Source organism: Chrysochloris asiatica, unplaced genomic scaffold, assembly GCF_000296735.1.
Source record: "Chrysochloris asiatica unplaced genomic scaffold, ChrAsi1.0 scaffold00500, whole genome shotgun sequence".
NCBI classification, from domain to species: domain Eukaryota; kingdom Metazoa; phylum Chordata; class Mammalia; order Afrosoricida; family Chrysochloridae; genus Chrysochloris; species Chrysochloris asiatica.
The window spans coordinates 28633-48733 of record NW_006409018.1 but is presented as its reverse complement, the minus strand read 5'-3'; the positions used below and the strand labels follow the sequence as shown (position 1 = coordinate 48733).

Sequence of the window (20101 nt, the reverse complement as noted above, 5' to 3'; positions counted from 1 at the left end):
AACTCACTGTGGGTCATTGGCTTTTACGAACTCACTGTGGGGCCAGCTTTGTATAATTCTTTTTAGTTCTCTTAATTCACTCTATGCTTTGAACCCCTGTAACTGTAGCCTCTGAGAAAAGGGTTTCCTAATGTGCCTCTCTCAATGTCTCCACCGTGTTAGCAGTGTGTAAGGTTCTGGGAACAAATCTCTCTGAGGAACAAACTCTGGCCACTGAGCTAGTATGTCCAAACTGTTCTTTATCAAATTATTCAGTTATGTTTGATATTAACTTAATACATGAACCCTTGATACCCATGGACAAATATTAAAACAAAAAACTGCTCCTAAAGCCGAGGATGTAAAAAGTTCCAAAAGCAAGTTTGCTGGGGCCAGACTGCACAAGGAATTAACTCAAAGTAGATTGGTGACTTTCAGGGTTTTGTTTAAAGAACAAAAGGACTGCCATCTTAAATCACTTCCAGGTGCAGCCCATTCACCTAGGCGCCTCCCTTCCTCCTGCAGACCTGGCCCTGGCAGCCGACACAGTGGGATTCCTTTCAATCCTTTTAACCTTCCCCCATTCGAGATTAGGTGCTATAGGTATGTTAATTAGCCTGGAGAAACCGAGTTGCTGCCCTGGGATTCGAATCTGAAAAGTACCACATAATAATTTGCTTGAATTTCTGGAAAATTAAGGATGTTAGATTATCAAGACAATTTGTGATGTATGTCTTAGAATTTGTACCTGTAAATCATTGTGTCCTTTGTTGAACGGTTAATCACATTTCACTTCTGTACCCCGTCTTAATAAACTCCGCCTTCCTTTGTGTAAAGCTCCTCCCCGAAATAAAACGGGGGTGCAGACCGAAGCCCGCGTGCGTTATGGCTGCCGTGAGTTAGGGCTGGCATGCGAGGCGTTACAGCTGGCAACGCATGCATTACGGCTTGCAGTACGGGCAGGCATTGCAGTTGGCAAGGTGTGCAAACGTCATGCATAGCCACAATGTTTACAATGCAGGATCTGTCTGATGCCAGTTACGCGTCCACTCTAGTTCTGGGGTGTTTATGTGTCTCTCTCTTTGTGTCTTTGTGCATATTCTTTATCTGTCACTGTCGCCGCCAGATCTCCCAACTTCATGAACCACCAAACTCAGCTGTCGAGGCTGGTTCTCGACAACCATGTGAGTTGCTGGTATCTGGAGAGCAATAGGTTTTTATAAGGTTAGGGCACAATTTTGCTTTTCCGCTCAAATGTCTCCATTGACTCTCACTCCTCTTGGCAACCAACTTTGTTTTCACAACTATATGATAAGTCGGGGGGAAAACCATAAATCTTAGATTCAATCCAGTGATAACCATTCCCGTCAACGGTCTCGGGATAATCCATTTGAGGTGGAGGGATTTGGAATTTGTTTAGAGGCTAAAAGAGGGATTCTGAAGCTTTGTGCTTGAAAATGAGTCAGAATCCCCACAATGAAAATCTCCCCCAAATGTAGAATTTTTAACATTGCACATTCCCCAAGTGCTTTATCCAGAATTGGGCAGAGAACAAGTAAAGCAGTTTGGTGACATACCATTAGAGAAACCAAACAAAACTGCGAAATGTTCAACACCGCAAATTAAATATCTGCTGACATATCTTAGCGTACACGCATTTTTTTGGTCATTAAATAGGCATTTGGATAGGAAGAAAATAAATGAGCAATTCTGAACAGAAAATGAGGTTTGATTTACAACCAGGGTGTCCATTCTTGGCACAGCCTGTGAGGCTTTTAACATTTCTTTAAATTGAAATTGATCCTTGTTTCTGAAACAGGACAACCTGAGACACCTCACAACCAATTACCCAGAATGAAATGATTTAAAAAGTTACGTAGGACGAGGTAATGCTTGTGAGTTTCTGTACGTCTCCTTCGCTCATGAAGACTTGTACAAGTTTGTGAGAGGGTTTATACAATCACCAATTTGTGTTAAACAGAAACAGATTGAATTCAGGGTAAATGCAAATGTAGAAGGAACCCCTTCCGTTCATTTCCTACTGCATGGTGTGAATGTGGGGTAAGGACTGTAAATAAATATTCTACGGTGGGACTTGACGAGCAAACCAGTTGTAGCATGGACTCTTACTTAGCTCATATGCATCACAGTAGAAGTGTACTCCGTTGGGTTTTCTAAGGCTGCGATCTTTGGAAATCAGATTGCCAGGTCTTTCTTCTGAAGCACTTCTGGGTGGAGCTGAACAACCAACTTTACAGTTAGCAGTCCAGCACATCATCGTTTGCATCCTCCACCCCTTGAAGGACTCTATAGAAAAGAGTCTACCTGTTTATAAAATCTTAACAGAAAAGAGATTACCTGTTTATAAAATCTTACTTTGACCAGAAGAACTTGCATTGACAGAAAGCCAGGAAAAAAGAGAAATACATTAAGTAGGATGAAATGATCCAGGGACATGTATTTATACATAGAAACCTTTCCTTAAACACACCTGAGTCAAGAACACGATTGTACCGATGAGCAGTTGGAGAGCTTGTTTTAAAGCCGAGATGTTATCTGTCCAGAGAAGCTTGTTTTCTTTGTCATAAATGCTGCCTAGCTATGGTTTACATTTCTGATTTTCTAGCCTGTTTGGGTAACGAATTTACTGCCTCACACACATTCGAAGGCAGTAGTCATGGTCCAATAAATGCACTGAGACCAATACAGCAGGAAATCTCACATGGCTCATTAATTCAGCTGCTGTGAAAAATACACAATGCTCGTGAGACTTAACCTTCACGCTGTCCCTGGAGATTTCAGGAAGAAGAGGAAATTCCGCTTTGCTAATATATTCGTTGACACAGAGTTAACTATTTTATGAAATGGATTCCTTCATTGAGCTATCCATAGGATCTCCGCAAGCACAAGTGCGCTGTGATCCACGACTAACCTTAAGGTCGGAGGCTCAAACTCACTCAGAGGTCAGGCAGTCCAAAGTCCTGGCAACCTGCCTTAGAGAGAAAACCCAATGGTTCTGTTCTCCTCTGTGACAAATGGGGTTGTCAGGAGTGATGGGCCAACATCATTGAGTTATCCATCAAACACCATCCCTGTGCCAGAAGATTTTCCAACTAGACGACGCTTTTAAAAGGGGTCACAAATATTATAGTGTTGGGTGATGTCGAGTCAGCTTTGACTCATAGTGACCCTGTGCACAACACAACCAAACACTGTTGAGGCCTGTTTCATCCTCAGAATCATTACTCTGTCTGAACCCACTACTGCAGACACTATGCCAATCCATCTCACTGGGTCTTCCTCTTTTTCGTAGACACTCTACAAAGTATGATATCCTTCTCTAGGTACTGATTCCTCTTGATAATATATCTCAAGTTTGGGAGATGAACTCTCCCCATCCTGGCTTCCAATGAGCATTCTGGCTGCACTTCTTCTAATACAGATTTGTTAATTTTTCTGTCATTCCATAGTTTATTTAAATTTTTTTTTTTTTTTTTGCTAACATCATAATTCTAAGACATTAATGCATCTCTGGTCTTCCTAATTCATTGTCCAACTTTTGCATGCATGTGTTGTTGTTATTAAGTGCTGTTGAATCGGTTTAGACGCATAGTGACTCTGCATAGGACTTACGTGGAGTGACTGGTGGGTTTGAACTGCTGACATTGTGGTTAGCAGTCCAGTCCTACAGCACATATGAGGCTATTGAAAATATCATGACTTGGGTCAGGCGCATCTTAGTACTCAGACCGACATCTTTGCTCCTAAACACTAAAGAAATTTTGCGCAGCATATCTGTGTAATGTAATACGTCATTTGTTTTTTGATTCTTGCTTCCTTGGGTGTTGCTTGTGGATCCAAATGAAATGAAATCCGTGTCAACAGCCATCTTTTTTTTCTCATTTATGGGGATGTTGCTTATCGGTCCAGTTGTGAGGACTTTGTTTTTTTAGGTTGAGGTGGAAGACTGCACACTTCTATGAGTAAGTGTTTCAAGTCCTCTTCATGGGCACAATAGGTATTTATAAACAAGTAAATTTGATGGACTAGTCTTGCAAACATAATTCGATGTTGTTGTTGTTAAGTTCTGTAGAGAAGGTTCTGATCTATAGTGACTCTATATAGGGTTTCCAAGGAGCAGCTGGTGTGAGCTTGAACCGCCGACCTTGCAGTTGAAATGGCTTTGCAGACTGGTGCATTAACCTGCAGCGCCACGTAGTTGATGGCAAATCCTTAACGATTCTTATTAGTCTGTGGTGGAGTCCTGGTGTGAAACTGTAGGATGATGACTTCTAACCTCAAGGTCGGCAGCTCAAACCCACCAGCCGCTCCTTGGAAACCCTGTACTGGGTTGCTATGAGTTGGCACAGACCTTAACAACAACAACAACAACTAAAGTTATAATTCAATGTGTATTTTTGTATATGTTTGAGACAATTTCTTGAATTGACTCCAATTGCATTTAGATCACAGCATACATATCAAATGAAGATCAAACAGCCCTCAGTATGGGTTGCACCTCAATGTAAAGAAAGCAAAGAATCCTCACCACCGGACCAGTAAGCAGCATCATGTTAAATGGAGAAAAGATTGAAGTTGTCAAAGACTTCCAGTTACCTGAATCCACTATCAACCCTGGAGTCCTGGTGTGGCACTGTGGGTTAATGCGTCAGACAGCAAAGTCATTTGAACTGCAAGGTCGGTGGTTCAAGCTCACCAGCTGTTCCTTGGAAACCCTGTACAGGGTCGCTATGGGTCGGAACGGACTCAACGGCACTTCACAACAACATCTATCAACACTCATGGAAGCAGCAGTCAAGAAATCAAATGATGAATTCCAATATGTAAATCTGTTGCGCAACACTTCTTTAACGTGATCAAGAGCAAACAAAATATCAGTTTGAGGACTGAGGTGTGCCTGACCAAGCCATGGTATTTTTAATACCCTCATTTGCATGTGCAGGAGTCTTGGTAAGGAGCTGTGGGTTAATACCCTGGACTGCAAGATCGGTTTGAATTGCAAGATTGGTGGTTCAAGCTTACCAGTCACTCCTTGGAAACCCTATATAGGATTGCTATGAGTCAGAGCCGATTCGAAGGCACTTAACAACAACAACAAAGCATGTGAAAGTTGCACAATGAATAAGGAAGACTATAGAGGGATTGATGCAGTTGAGTTTTGGTGTTGGAGGAGAATATTGAAAGTACCATGAAAACTCTGGGTTAGAAGTATAGCCAGAATGCTCCTTAGATGCCAGGATGGTGATGCTTCAGCTCTCATACTTTGGATATGTCATTACATGTGACCAGTATCTGGAGAAGGACATCACGCTTGGTAAAGTGGAGGGTCAGCGTAAAAGAGGGTGACCTCCAATAAGATGGACTGACACACTGACAGCGGCAGTGGACTACAGAGTAACAAAAATTGTGAAGATGTTGCAAGACCAGTGGTGTTTCAGTCTACTGTGCATAGGGTTCATGGGCACCTAACAGCAACAACATGTATGTCAGAAACTCAATTAACAACTGCATTTGGAATTATTTTCTCTGTTCCATGCCTTTGAGATATATTAAAACCAAGCCTGCAGCCGTCACTCTGATTCATAGACACCCCACAGGACAGAGGAAAACCACTCCATAGCATTTCCAAGGCTGTCATCTTTACAGAAGAGACCACTGAGGTTCTGCAAGATAAGCACTGGACTGTGAACCACAAGGTCTGTGGGTCTAGGTCACCAGCCGCTCAGTCAGAGAGAGATGAGGCTTCCTGCTCCTGCAAAAACTTACAGCCTCGGAAACCCTATACAGGGGTCGGTATGAGTCAGAACTGACTCGACGGCACGCAAAAGCTGTCTTTAAGGAAGCTGACTGCCTTGTCTAACTGTTTTCATTCTTCATGATAATCACTCAAACTTGCGCCTACTCTTCTCATTCAATGAAGAGGGACTGTTTATGGAGTGGATTGTGCATGTCTCCCACCCCCAAGTTTTATGTCAACTTGGATAGGCCATGATTCTCAGTATTATCTAATGATTCCCCATTTTGTGATCTGATGTAATTATCCCGCAATCTGTGGATTGCCACCTCTCCGATGTCAATGAGGCAGAATTCAAGGCAGTTTGTGTTCACGAATCAGGATTGAGTTGTCTCTGGAATCCATCTCTTTCAAGATGTTAAAGTGATGAAATAAAATAACATGTATCAGAGAGACCACCAAGAAAGCAGAGCCATGAGTAGAGTTCCTTCTTTGGACCCAGGGTCCCTGCGCTGTGAACCTCCTAGACCCAGGGGAAGATTGAAACCAAGATGCATGGAGATCTCCAAGGAATGATAGGCCCACAGATGTTGAAGGGAGACAAGGACCTTTCCCCAATCAACAAAGACAGCAAGCCCTCCCCTGAATGTGGACTCCTAGCTTCCTAAACTGTGAGAGAAGAAATTCATGTTAGTTAAAGCCAACACTTTGTGGTGTCTCTATCATGGCAGCACTTGAGAAGAAAGGCAGAAACCCTTTAAAAACAAAATTACACCTATTGAAGATCTTCGTAAACAGACAAATTCATTTAGCACAGCGTCGTACAAGAAAATGTTAAGGAATACTTCCATCTGTAACACACGGGGTCTCCATCAGTCGACTTCACAACTATGAGCTTTATTTTCCCCTGAAATTTATAAGAAACTTTACCAGCCAAGGTAAAGGAAGTGGCAAGGTTCACTCTCCTTCAAAAGAATCCATTGAAGAGCCTCAAATTGGCCTTCTACCATCATATCTTTGGGTGGGAAATTAAATTTATTATGGAGAATGTGTTTGATGGGATTATGCTCTGCACAAGACTTTTTAAAAGTATTGAAGAGCAAAGATGTCAGCTCGAGGATTAAGGTGCACCTGATCCAAGCCATGGTATTTTCAATAACCGCTGGATCGTGAATAAGGAAGACCATAGAAGAATTGATGCTTTTGAGTTATGGTGTTGGAGGAGAATATTGAAAGCGCCATGGGCTGCCAAAAGAACCAACAGATCTGTGTTGGAAGAAGTGCAGCCAGAGTGCTCCTTGGAGGCCAAGGCAGCCAAACTTCATCTCTCATACTTCAGACATGTTATCAAAAGGGACCAGTCCCTGAAAAAGGACATCATGTTTGGTAAAGTGGAGGGTCAGAGCAAAAGAGGAAGACCCCAGCGAGATGAATTGGCACAGGGGTAGCATCAATGGGGTCAAGCGTGGCAATGATTGTGAGATTGGCCCAGGACTGGGCAGTGTTTCATTCTGTTGTGCATAGGGTCACAATTGTTGTTGTTGTTACGTGCCATAGAGTCGCTACTGACTCATAGAGACTCTACACAACAGAACGAAACATGGCTCACTTTTGCATCCACCTCACAATCATTGTCATATTTGAGCCCAATGCTACTGCCGTTGTACCAGTTCATCTCATTGGTGGGGGGGTCTTCCTCTTTTTCACTGACCCTCCACTTAACCAAGCATGATGTCTTTCTCCAGGGACTGCTCCTTCTTGATAACATGTCTGAAATATGAGAGTTGAAGTCTGTCCATCCTCGATTCTAGTGAGCATTTGACTGGCTGTCTTCCAACACAGATGTGTTTGTTCGTCTAGAAGTCCATGAAAGTGCTGAATTTAAAATCAATATTTTAAAAATATGAGGGGGGGCTTCAAAGAAAGTTTGTGGAAAAGTGTTATTGAAAGATAATGGATTTTTTTCTTGAAGTTTTTGAATTCCTCTCATATGTGTTGTTTTTCAATAGACCATCTGATTGTCACGTGCTGCCTCAAAAAGACTTCCAAGTAGCCCAATGAGTAATTCCATTTTCTTTTTTTTTTAAAGTAACATAGTGATGACATAGATGCAGGATGATTTTGGCCTCCGATTAACTCAATATCGTTATATAATGGCTTCCAACCCGATGTTGTTATATAATGACTTCCAACCCAAGTCTAGCATTATGCTTCCCCTTTCGTGAGGCAAATTATAATATGTTTAGTGTCCTGAGGTTGAACAAATTATAGCTAATTGAGTTTTCTTTAGTCAAGAAAGATTGCCTTGTACTTTCTAAGGGAGGATATTTTTCTTGGAAATGTAAGGTCAATATAAACAATTAAAAGAATTAGTGGTTGTCCTGTTTGACTATGTAATTTCAAGTGCTGTTTTTGAATTCTCCATTTAAGGGTTCCCGGGAGGCTCATTGTTGAACTATATTCATGAGAATGTTTAGCTCTAAGGGCACAAATGATTTCCTCCTTAAACATAGAGCAGGAGGCAAATATTGTTTAGGAAATAAGGATCCCATAAGGTATCTTTAAGCAAATAACTCGTTTTCTTTTCTTGATTTTTTTTCCCCCCCGAATCTTTGGGTTATTTGAATATATGTGCCTCTTCATTTTTAATGTAGATTTTGCTTGCTTCTCAATGGATGTTTAGTTTATTAGGATGGTCACATGATCCATTTTCTCTCTAAAGATTTGTCTCTTCATTCCCAAGTTGGTATATCATAATAAAAACTGAAATAAAAAAACCAAACCCAAGTGTATCACTAAAATAACTTGTTGAATAAATTCATTGACATACGGATTGGGAATTCTAAAACTGGACTTATTTTATTTAGAGTAACTACATAAGCTTTATTTAAAAAAAAAAAGTTTAAAAAAATCAGTGCTTTTTAACTCTGAGATGGGTAATCCTCTTGGTTTAAATAATATTTCAAATTCATGACATACTAAGATATTGTTTAGGGGATAAACAGTCTGAAGAAGACGACATTAGAAAAAGGTGTGTAATCATTATCTTGAATCAAATCAAGTAGCCACCTCTCCCCTCAAATTCTCAGTACTGTTTCGTGTCTCTCAATGAACCTAGGTTTCTAAATCATGCAAGCTAGTAAACTGTTGCTGGTAGCTAGATTTTGCTAGTCTGTATACACAACTGCACCTAATAGTTATTTGTTAAAGATAATAAAATGATATACCTTAATGAATCTATTAAGTAAAATTAGACTTCTGCAAATTTCTTTTAAAATAAGAATTCTACTAATACCAAGGGAGTCCTGGTGTGGTGCTGTGGGTTAATGCACCAGAGTGCAAAGCTGTTTGAATCACAAGAAGGTTGGTGGTTCGAGCTCACCAGCTGCTCCTTGGACACCCTATTACACAGGGTCACTGTGGGTTGGAACTGACTCAACAACACTTGACAACAGCAACAACTAAAAGCAAAGAAGAAAATTGCTCGAGAGGCTTGGGGACAATTTTTAATCTCTATCAGCACAATTTGTGCCCAGACTTAAATCCAGACACTTATGGCCTTCAAAGCATTTCTTAATTGTAATTTTCTTTTTAGAGCTTTTCCACTGCTTAAAAAAGGAACCTGTCCCTTAGTGGGTACAATCACCTTTAAATAATCTAATTCTGTAAGACCTAGATTTAATACAAATGTAGTAAAAATATAGTCAACACTGAAACACCAGAATTGTCAAGCTTTTCATGAAATCCTGAAATAATGGCTGCACAAGGAACTATATTGTCGTAAAGCTAAGCTTATTCTGTCTAGTTTTCTGATATTCTAATGTATTTCCACATGCCTTTAAGTCTACAATTTGACAGATACCGTTTTCATCAGGAAGGCCTGATATAATTTCGTTTAAATATATCATGAATTAAAAACTTGAAGAGGACACAGTTTGTAACTCAGGAACAACTTAGTCCTAACACCACACAAAGACATGTTTAACATCATGAAAGTCATCACGAAAGACATGTTTAACAGTATTGCTTTTTCTTTTAAAATGGTGAGTTTTAACTAAATTGGTGCCTCTATATTGATGCTGTGGAATAAAGCACTGGACCGAAAGGTCAGTTTGAATCACAAGTTCGACGGTTCAAACTCACCAGCCGCTGCTCCTTGGAAACCCTAGACAAGGTTGCGATGAGTCAGGAGTCTGTCTACAGCACTTAATAATAATAATAAATATTCATGTTTACAATGCTTTGCATATTCTTAAATTATATTGTGTGGCAAGTCACACAGGTGATTGACATAATTTTTAATTTTAACTAATCGTAAATAAATTCTCATTTGAGCCAATGTACACATTCCTTTTTAATTCCTTATAATACCTTAGAACCCTCCTAGATAACTGTCCCGACTGGATGAACACAATGCGGGGCATTTTATCTCTTCCTTAAAGATTTTCAAGTATTACGGAAATAATATCCATGAAAGAATGATATAAAAACTTTGACATTCTATTTTGCTTTAAGGAGTTCTGGTAGCGTAGTGGTTAGGAGTTGGGCTGCTAACCTCAAGGTTATTAGTTCAAAACTACCTGCTGCTGTTCCATGGGAGAAACATGAGGCTTTCTGTTTCCATAAAGAGTTACAGCCTTGGAAACCGTATATAGGGTTGCTATGAGTCAGAACCGACTCTACCACCATCTTGCTTTACCAATTCTGGGAGAATAGACAGCGATGTTGTTTAAGATTTGCTTATACTAAAAAATACTGTAACTATGAATATTAGCTGTTTTCCAGATTTTTCAAGTACAGAATGTATCTATGGTTCTATTACTAGGAGAAATAAACAATCTCATGTAACTCAAAAAGATTGTTTTTGTTAAGCGCCGTCAAGTTGTTTCCGACCTATAGCGACCCTGTATAGTGTTTCCAAGGAGCAGCTGGTGAGCTTGAACTGCTGACCTTGCTAGTTCAAACCAGCTTTTCAGTCTGGTGCATTGTGGGGCACGAAAAGATATCTGACTTCGGTTTTAAAGAACCTACAGTAGACCTTGTAATCCCAGACTTTAACAACAAAAAGATTATAGCAGCAAGCCACCACTTCAGCAAACATTAGAAATTCTGAAATAAGTAATATTCATCTTCCCCACCATGTATGTAGTACAGAGTCCTGGTGTGGTGTTGTGGGTTAATGTGCAAGAGTGCAAAACCGTTTGAACTGCAAGGTCAGCAGTTCAAACTCACTAGATGGTCCTAGGAAAACCCTATACAGGGTTGCTATGGGTCAGAACTGACTCGACGGCACTTAACAACAACAACCATGTACTACACAGGCCCAACTTCATCAGTTACATCGTCTATTTTTTTTAGGGGGCGGGCGTTTAGCAGCAAGAAGTTCAAGGCTTGCCAGGTGCAAGTTACATACCTTTAGCTTCATATCAATCACACGCTATAATTTCACATTTTGGTGGAATTCATTCTCTCCTTCAAATACTATGAGAACATTTAATAATGTACTATTTGCTTCTACTCGACTAGGTTCTGGAAGTGATTTTTCAGCCTGTACTGAAATGGTGACTTCACTCCGTGTCTGGTACCAGTGGTACCTACATGGAACAACTTTCTCCCCAGAAACCTTTGTACGGCACATGGATTTCCCTGTTGTACTGCCCTCCTGAGCTAAAATTGTGGTAAAATCTGAAGTTGTTCTTCTACGACAAAGAGCTCATGGAAAATAGGCAGTCCAGTATCATATACACAGATTTCTCCTAGACTTTCTAGATCCTGCTATGTCTTGGAACACCCCATTTTGACGCGAGGCCCCAATCTTAATTCCATCTCTTTCTTCTTCCTTCTTATCTTTTACATTTCCTGATGACACTTTAAAGCTTATTGAGTGCTTGCCTGAGAGACGCGGATAGTTTCCATTCCAAATTTGTCACTGGCTCCCTTGAGCTTTGTCTTTTTATTGCTTATCCTGGTTTAGGGGCTTGAATGATGCGCTCTCGAAATTTGGGTTTCAATTCAGATGCTTCTTTTACTCTCAGTAGTCTTAAGCTCAGGTTTAACTGGTTTGGATGGTTTCTCATTATTATGCCCACACTTTGTACAACCTACAATGCTTAAGATATCAGCAAAATCAGTTCTTCTCTTACAACAAGACCACCTATTTAAAGCATCATGAAAGACTGGAAAACCAAGGTGCGTATGTGTAGGTATCATTGAATTTGGTCTCCAGAGATCGAAGCATTGACCACAGCCCCGATTGTAACACAGCACGGACACATCTCATCCCACTGTTAGCATTAAGGCCACAACTGTTGCATATGTCTGTCAGACAGCTGATGGTTTTATTTATTTTTTGTTTTTACTGTGAATTGAGTGATAGTTTACATAGGAAAACATCGGTTTTACACTCATCGTTTCATTGCAATGATTACAGTCTCCTCTGTGCAGCATCATCCAACAGTATTTGCTTCTATTCCTTCTGATTTGGGGGGAAGATGTACACAAAAGCACCAAGGAATATATAATCATTTAAAACACCCAAGGACACATTCTGCAAGCCTGCCTCCTGGCCACCAGCACCTAGTCCCTCTCTTTCCGTGAATCTAGAGTCCTCAGCTGCTCCTTCTCTCCATGTCTGCATCTCTGCCTCCATCTCTGGTGTCGCTGCTTCTCTGGATAGGATCCCACATTCCACTTGTGTTCTTCTCTCTTAATGGTCCTAGGGTCCTCTGTTCCTGGACTGCAAGATTAACTACTCCCCCCTTTATGTAACAAAATTTCTACCTTTACAGTTGTGACAGTCACAATTAGTTATGATAACAGTGACTCTCTATTGAATCATAAGAATCTTATCCCTATCTCCTTTCAGCAGACCCTTCTAGAAAAGATGAAAACTATTCAGTGGGGACTCTAACTTTTCCCCACATACTCTGAAACTAAACTCCCTCTTGAAAACTTGTAAGCCAGTCACTTTGTGCCTTTGGACTTATGTTTTATTATTGTATTTTGTTTAAAATTCCAGTGTCCAGGATGTAGTAAATAATTCCCAGCGTGCACTGCATGGATCCTTTCCTTTTTTCTCTATTAGGATTCTTAAGTAGTCTACTCAAACCAAGGCGTCATCTACCTCAAGGCCATAAGCACTAGATGGTGCCCTGTGACCCTATTCTGACTGGGATCAACAGAGATGGACCCTAATAGACTGGAGAAAGAAAAACATGGAACAGAACTTCAAATTCCTAAAAGAAATAACAAAAAACAGACCTATTGGACCAATTCAGACTGGAGGAATCCCCAAGACTATCACCCTGAGCTACTCTTCAGACTTAGAGATGGAACTAATCTCTGAGGTGACCTTGTAGCAAAATAAAAGACCAACTCACCAAATAATGACTATCACCCATGAGTCCTGAGCTTCTTTGAGAAATTATTTCTAAGATATGCAATGCCAATATTGATATTAAAATGAAGTAGAGAAGGGAAGTGGGCAGGGAGACTAGATGAATGGAAATGGAACCACCAGAGTGGAAAAGATGATAATGCTCATGCACTGTGAGGATTATAACCAATATTACTGAACAAATTGGGTAGAAATGGTCCAATGGGGACTTAAACAGTCTAACCCTAAACCTTCACTTGTTGGTGTTGTCATTAAGTGCCATCGAGTCAGTTCCAACTCATAGCGACCCTGTATAGGGTTTCCGAGGAGCAGCTGGTGAGCTTGAACCACCAACCTTGCAGTTCAAACGGCTTTGCAGTGTGGCGCATTAACCCACAGTGTCACATCAGGACTCCTTCACTAGAACATAATAAAATATCATTTAAAAAAATTCTTAAGTAGACAATTTAATTAACCACAATATAACAAGCATTGCAGTTATAGTTGATGTTTTAAGAATGGATGCATATTTATGTATGGATGTTTAAAAGACTGTCTGGCTACCCGAGGGAATTTTGAAACAATTTGTGGAAAACTGGAATGAAAAGATAATGGACTTTTTCACGAACTCTTTGGAGCCCCCTTGTATTAGGACAATTCAATGCTCTGCCTAAGTGGTTCTTGAAAAATATAGTTGTCTCCTCTTAGAATGTATTTATCCTTTCAACCCTGAATTGGGTTGGGTCTAAATTTCTGGGATTTTACGTAAAATGAATGAAACTCATTTAAATGGATTCAGGTACATGACAGGTACACACATGCATCCTAATTCTACATGGCTGTGTGCATAAAATACCCTGTGGCACAAATGAGTAGCACTTGGCAGTTCAAATCTACCAGCGGCACTGCAGAAGAAAGTCCTGGTGATCTGCTGTTGTAAAGCGAACAGCCTAGGAAAGTGGCTGGGGGTGGTTGTACTCTGTCAATTGGGGTCTTCATCAGTTGGAATTGGTCTGATGCCGATGAGTGTTGTTGTTGTTGTTCTGTTGACAAAAGCATATAGGGGAGGGGGCTTCTACCTGTTCCTGGAAAAATAGAATCAGAAGACAGCAGAACTTTCACAGGAATTTTTTGAAGCCCCCTTGTATCACTCCCCTCATTGTGGGGCCTAACCCTTCTTTTGGACTGAACTTGGGCCTATAGCTCTACTTAATAATATGTAATAATAAATATAGGAGCTCTGGTAGCATAGTGGTTACGAATCGGGCTGTTAACCTCAAGGTTGGCAGTTCGAAACTCCCAGCTGTTCCGCTGGAGAAAGATAAGGCTTTCTGCTCCTGTAAAGATTTACAGCCTCGGAAACCCTAAGCAGGGTCGCTATGAGTCGGAACCCCGACTCCACGGCATACAACCACCACCAATAATAAATATGTAATATTTACTCTTATAACTAACAAAAAGTAATACATCTCAAGAGCCCTAACTTTTCTTTCAACATTTTAGAAAAAAATTTCCACTTTACTATTACTATATGCTTCAGAATGGGTAGGAATCATATTGCTCTCTGCATTCTGATCACTTGTATATTTCAAATAGTTGTGGTTGTTGTTCAGTGCCATTGAGTCAGTTCTGACTCATAGAGATCCTGTATTGGGTTTCCAAGGAGCTGCTGCTGAGTTTGAACCACCGACCTTGCGGTTCAAGCCCACCTTGAGGTGGGGCTCTTATCCTACAGCATCACACCAGGTCTCCTGTCAAATAGTAAGTCATCAATTGCTAGTTGTTGTGTAAAATGAGCAAGTAAGTATTTCAACTCTAATTTTTAATGTTTATCCTAACTTCCTTTAGGATTATGAACATGGCTTCTTCTGTATTGGTATTTTAACTGTTGCAAAACAAATGCACTTATTTACTCTATGCTAGGGCGAGAACTAGATCTCTGTTGACAGAAAAAAATTAAAAAGAATTGCATTCTCGTAGAATCTGTTTCGACTGATACCCCATAGGTCACAATAGAATTGTCCCATAGCTTTGTCTTTCATCTGTGGAGGAGCTGGAGGGCTCGTACTGCCAACCTTGTGGTTTGCAGCTCAGTGCTTATCCTGTAGAACCACCGTGCTCCACAGATATATCTATATATCTATATGTTTGTGGAAACATTCCATTACCTTTTCATTCCATTCTTCCACGAACTTTCTGAAGACTTCTCGTACATCCATGAAAACATAATTCATACTGACTAGATTAAACACAAATTCGATATAGCATACTTAAAAATCCCTGGTATTGGGCACAGTATGCACTTAACTACAAAGCTACTGGTCAACTGATCAAAGTCACTCAGGGATGCTGCGGAAGAAAGGCCTGGCAATCTGCTTCCATTAAGAATTGTTGTTGTTGTTGTTGTTAAGTCCTTTGAAGTCAGTTCTGACTCATAGCAACCCTGTATAGGGTTTCCAAAGAGGAGCTGGTGGGTTTGAACTGCTGGCCTTGGGGTTCGCAGTCCAGTGCTGATCCTACAGTGCCTAACCAGGAGTTCTCCATTAAGAATAGAGGCAGGAAATAAGTCCGCAGCTCTTCTACTCTGTAATGCATTGAAGTTGACTTGATGCTTAGTAAAGGCAGCAGCAACACATTGCAATGAGGAAACAGTGTTACTGGTATTTGAAGGATTCTTAATGGTGTTGTTTTTGCTTTTTCTCCTATGGGAGGATTGCTGAATTTGCCATTCTCCAGATGACTTTGTGAAAGAAAGTCTCTGCACCATAGAAACCCTGTGAAGTTGACCTGTGGACAAGAAGCTGAAAAGCTAAAGACTGTACTTCATAGTCTTGTCTGAGTTGCGGTTCAGGATGTGGTTGATTTCAGCAAGGCAGTTAGTTACAGGAGAGTGAGAGACAAGGACACTGGGTGATGAACATGATTCTAGAATTCTGGCTGCTTAGGGGTCAGGGGGTTACATGTTACAATTTAATGCATAGATGGAATATAGGTAGGTAGATACATGGATGGATGGATGGATATATTCATGGATGGATGATGGATGGATAGATGACAAAGCTAGGTAGGTAGATAGATGGCAGATAGATAGATAGATAGATAAATGTGATAGATAGAGATGATGGATAGATAGACCCACAGACAGACACACAGATAAATAAATAGAGGAATTGGTGTGTGTGGGTGGATGGGTGGATGTATGGGTAGATAGTTATAGGTATAGACAGGTGATGGATGAATGGATGGATAGACACACACATATATAGAGCAATAGGTGATGAACAGATGGATGGACGGATGGATAGAAATATACAGATAGGTGATAGATGATTGATAGCTCAATAGATTCCTAGATTGATTGACCTATAGATAGATGATGAATGGATGGGTGGATGAATGGATAGATAGGTGATGGATGATCGATAGGTTGACAGATCAATAGATTGACAGATCGATCGATAGATAGATGATGGATGGGTAGGTGGGTGCGTGGATGGATGGATGGATGGATGGATAGATGATGTATGTATTGATAGACAGATAGATGATGGATGGATGGATGGATGGATAGATAGATCAATAGAGGATAGATGAATGGATAGACAGACAATGGTGGATGGATAGATAGATGATGATGGATGGCTAGACACATAGATGGAAATGGACGGACAGACATGTAGTTAGTTGTCATCAGGTCGGCTGTGACTCTTTATGATCCCGTGCACACCAAGAAGGAAACTGCCCGACTCTCCGCCTTCTATATCAACACTATGTGTTTTGAGGGTCTTCCAAAAGAGGGGGCTCATTTTCTAGCATTATATCAGGCAGTGTTCTATTGTGATCTACAGAGTTTTCCTCAATTGCTTTCCAAAATAGATCACCAGGACTCTCTTCCTAGTCTGTCTTAGGCTACAAGAACCGTGGAAACTTGCCCACCATGGGTGGTCCTGCTGGTGTGTAAAATACCGGTGGCAAAGTTTCCAGCATCACATAATCCACCACAGTATGACAATCTGACTCCGAACAATGACAGAAACACACACTTGAATTTCTGTAAGCAACGATTCTCGTTTTTTTCATGCCCAAGTTTGCTGTTTTTGTTATTTTGTGCCATCAAGTACATTCCAATGCATAGTGACCCCTTGCGTTAGAGCAGATAAGGTTCAAGCTCACCAGTTGCTCCTTGGAAACCCTATATAGGGTCACTATGGGTCGGAATCATCTCGACAGCACTTAACAACAACATCTTCATGAGACCAGATTGCCAGATCTTTCTTCCTCATAGCTGCTGTGTGGGTCCCAACCGCAGACCCTGCAGTCAGCAGTGAAGTGCTTTAACTGTGGTGTACTAGGTCTCCCTCCTTGTGCTGGCCTGGCTTGTGACATTTATGTGATGATGCTACTCTGACTGGACATTCCGCCTGGCTGGGTCTACTCTGGGTTTGAAACACCCTCAAAAAAGTTCTTACTTAACTGGTACGTGCGAGTAGATTCATTTCTGCTTAAACGAGCCAGAAGGCATCTCTAAGGAAGCATGCTGAGTCATGCAAACTTGGATCTGCTCATTCTAGCTCTAATTAGAGGGGCAGTTAACGATTTTAATAATGAGTTCTGGGATGCTCACATCCTTAAGAATTCCCACAACAATGCCAAGACATGGTCCAACCTTCCTCCCATTCCTCTTCTAGTTCTAATTTCATCCTGACAAATAGTGTTAGTTTTTGCATAATTGACAAACTGATGCCCGGAGCTTGAGACATTTTAAGGAAAAACTGAAATGTGGGATATTTCTTCAATGAAATGCACATGAAGGGTACGTACCTAAGCCATGGCAGAATTAAATAATATTAATAATAGCTTAAAATTCTTTTTGGTAAATTTTTACATAGCAAATTAGTCTCCCATCTGATACTGTCTATCCAAATTGCTCTGAGCCCTGCTGTGGTGCTGTGGGCTAATGCGCTGGTCTTCAAAGTTGGTTTGAACCACAAGGTCAGCAGTTCAAGCTCACCAGCAGCTCCTCGAAAACCCTATACAGGGTCGCTATGGGTTGGAACCGACTCAACAGTACTTAACAACACAGTCAATGACGGTGTTTTTGAAGACTTTCTTTTACATGTTCCCTGGTTTTGAGTTGGATTTTTTTTTTTTTTTTTTAAGTTTTTATTGTGAATTGAGTGAAAGTTGACAGGGCAGATCATCAGTTTTACATTCAACAAATCATATACCTTGTTTCATTACAATGATTATAATCCTCTCCATGTACCATCAGTTAACAGTATTTCTCTTTATTCATCTTAGCTCTCTCTTTTTTTAAAAAAAACACTCAGGCATATATAATAATTTACACCACTAAAGGGCACATTCCGCAAGCCTGCCTCCTGGCTGCCAGCTCTCAGTCCCTCTCTTTCCATGAATCTAGAGTCCTCTGCTGTTCCCTCTCTCCTTATCCCCATCTCTGATGTCACTGCTTCTCTGGATAGGGTCCCACATTCCGCTTGTGCTCTTCTCCATTGATGGTCCTAGGGTCCTCTGTTTCTGGACTGTAAGATTAGCTACTCCCCCATTTTTGTTACAAAACTTCTACTTTTACAATTGTGACAGTCGCAATTAGTCATGATATTGAGTTACATTTTTTATGCAAACAAATTACTTCCTACAACTTGAGACCAAGATTTCTCATTATATTTATATACTGTCTAAAAGGCAGCCACTTGGAATATCTGAAGGCTTGACCACATTTAATTCTCTTTTATATTGGAGGATAATGCTCATTTCATATTTCTTTCTTCACTGTTCCATGTTAAAGATCTACCGTTCTTGCTAAAAGTTTCCATGCAGGGACCTTATAATTCTGCCCTACCTTCATGTAATTGGAGTCCTGGTATGGTGCTGTGGGTTAATGTGCTGGACAGCAAAGCCGTTTGAACTGCAAGGTCAGCGGTTCAAACTCACCAGTCATGCCTCAGAAACCCTATACAGGGTCGCTATGGATCAGAATAGATTCGACTACACTTCAGAACAACAACCGTCATGTATTTGGAGTCCTGGTGTGGTGCTGTAGGATAAGCACTGGACCGCAAGGCCAGTTTGACCTGCAAGGTTGTCAGTTCAAATCTATCAGTTGTTCCTAAGAAACCCTATAAAAGGTTGTTATAAGTCAAACTGACTTGATGGCACTAAACAGCACCATAGCATCACCTATAACTGATGATCTGCTTTAATGGGTAGCTCCAAGTTCCAAGTAGAACCTTGCATGTTAACCAATACAAAAGCTCTAAGGGAGAATCCGTCCTTTGCTTCTTGGGCTTCCTGGTGGCTAATAGCATTCCTTGGCTTGTTGCCATATTTCTCCAATCTTTAAGGTCACCACCTTCAAATCTCACCTCCATCTTCACATTGTCTTTTTCTATGAGCATCAAATTCACCTTTCCCCACAACTACCGAGCTCATTCTAACTCATCTCTAAAGGATAGAGTGGTGGTGTTGATACATGTCATGGAGTTGGTTCCTACTTATGGTGACCCTACATTGGCTTTCCGAGGCTATAAATCTTTACAGGAGCAGAAAGCCTCGTCTTTCTCCCATGTAACAGCTGGTAGATTTGAACTGCTGACCTTGCGGCTCGCAGCCCGATTCGTAACCACTACGCTATGTAGAACAGCCCTATAGGACTGCCTAGACTGTAAGCTGTATGTTGGCAGATTGGCTCATCTGTTTCATGTGGGTTTAAACCTTTTGGTTACCAGCCCGATACTAACTTTCCATTACCACTCTCCAGGGATCTTCAAGTCTCCCTCTGTTTCCCTTTAATTAGGATGTTTGTGAGTGCATTTAACGCTCACCTGGATAATGCAAACTTACATACTACACTGCTAACTGAAAAGGTAGGGAGGTTTCACTACAACAAGAAGCACCTCAGAAGAAAGGTCTGGCAATCTAACTCCACAAATCACCCACTGAGAACCCAGTGGGGCACAGTTCTACTTTGA

General features: G+C 40.8%; 1 pseudogene; it reads right to left on the bottom strand.

Moving 5' to 3' along the window:
• Nucleotides 1-1082: 1082 nt before the first annotated feature.
• LOC102822950 overlaps nucleotides 1083-20101 on the bottom strand; it is a 36262-nt pseudogene continuing 17243 nt past the window's right edge.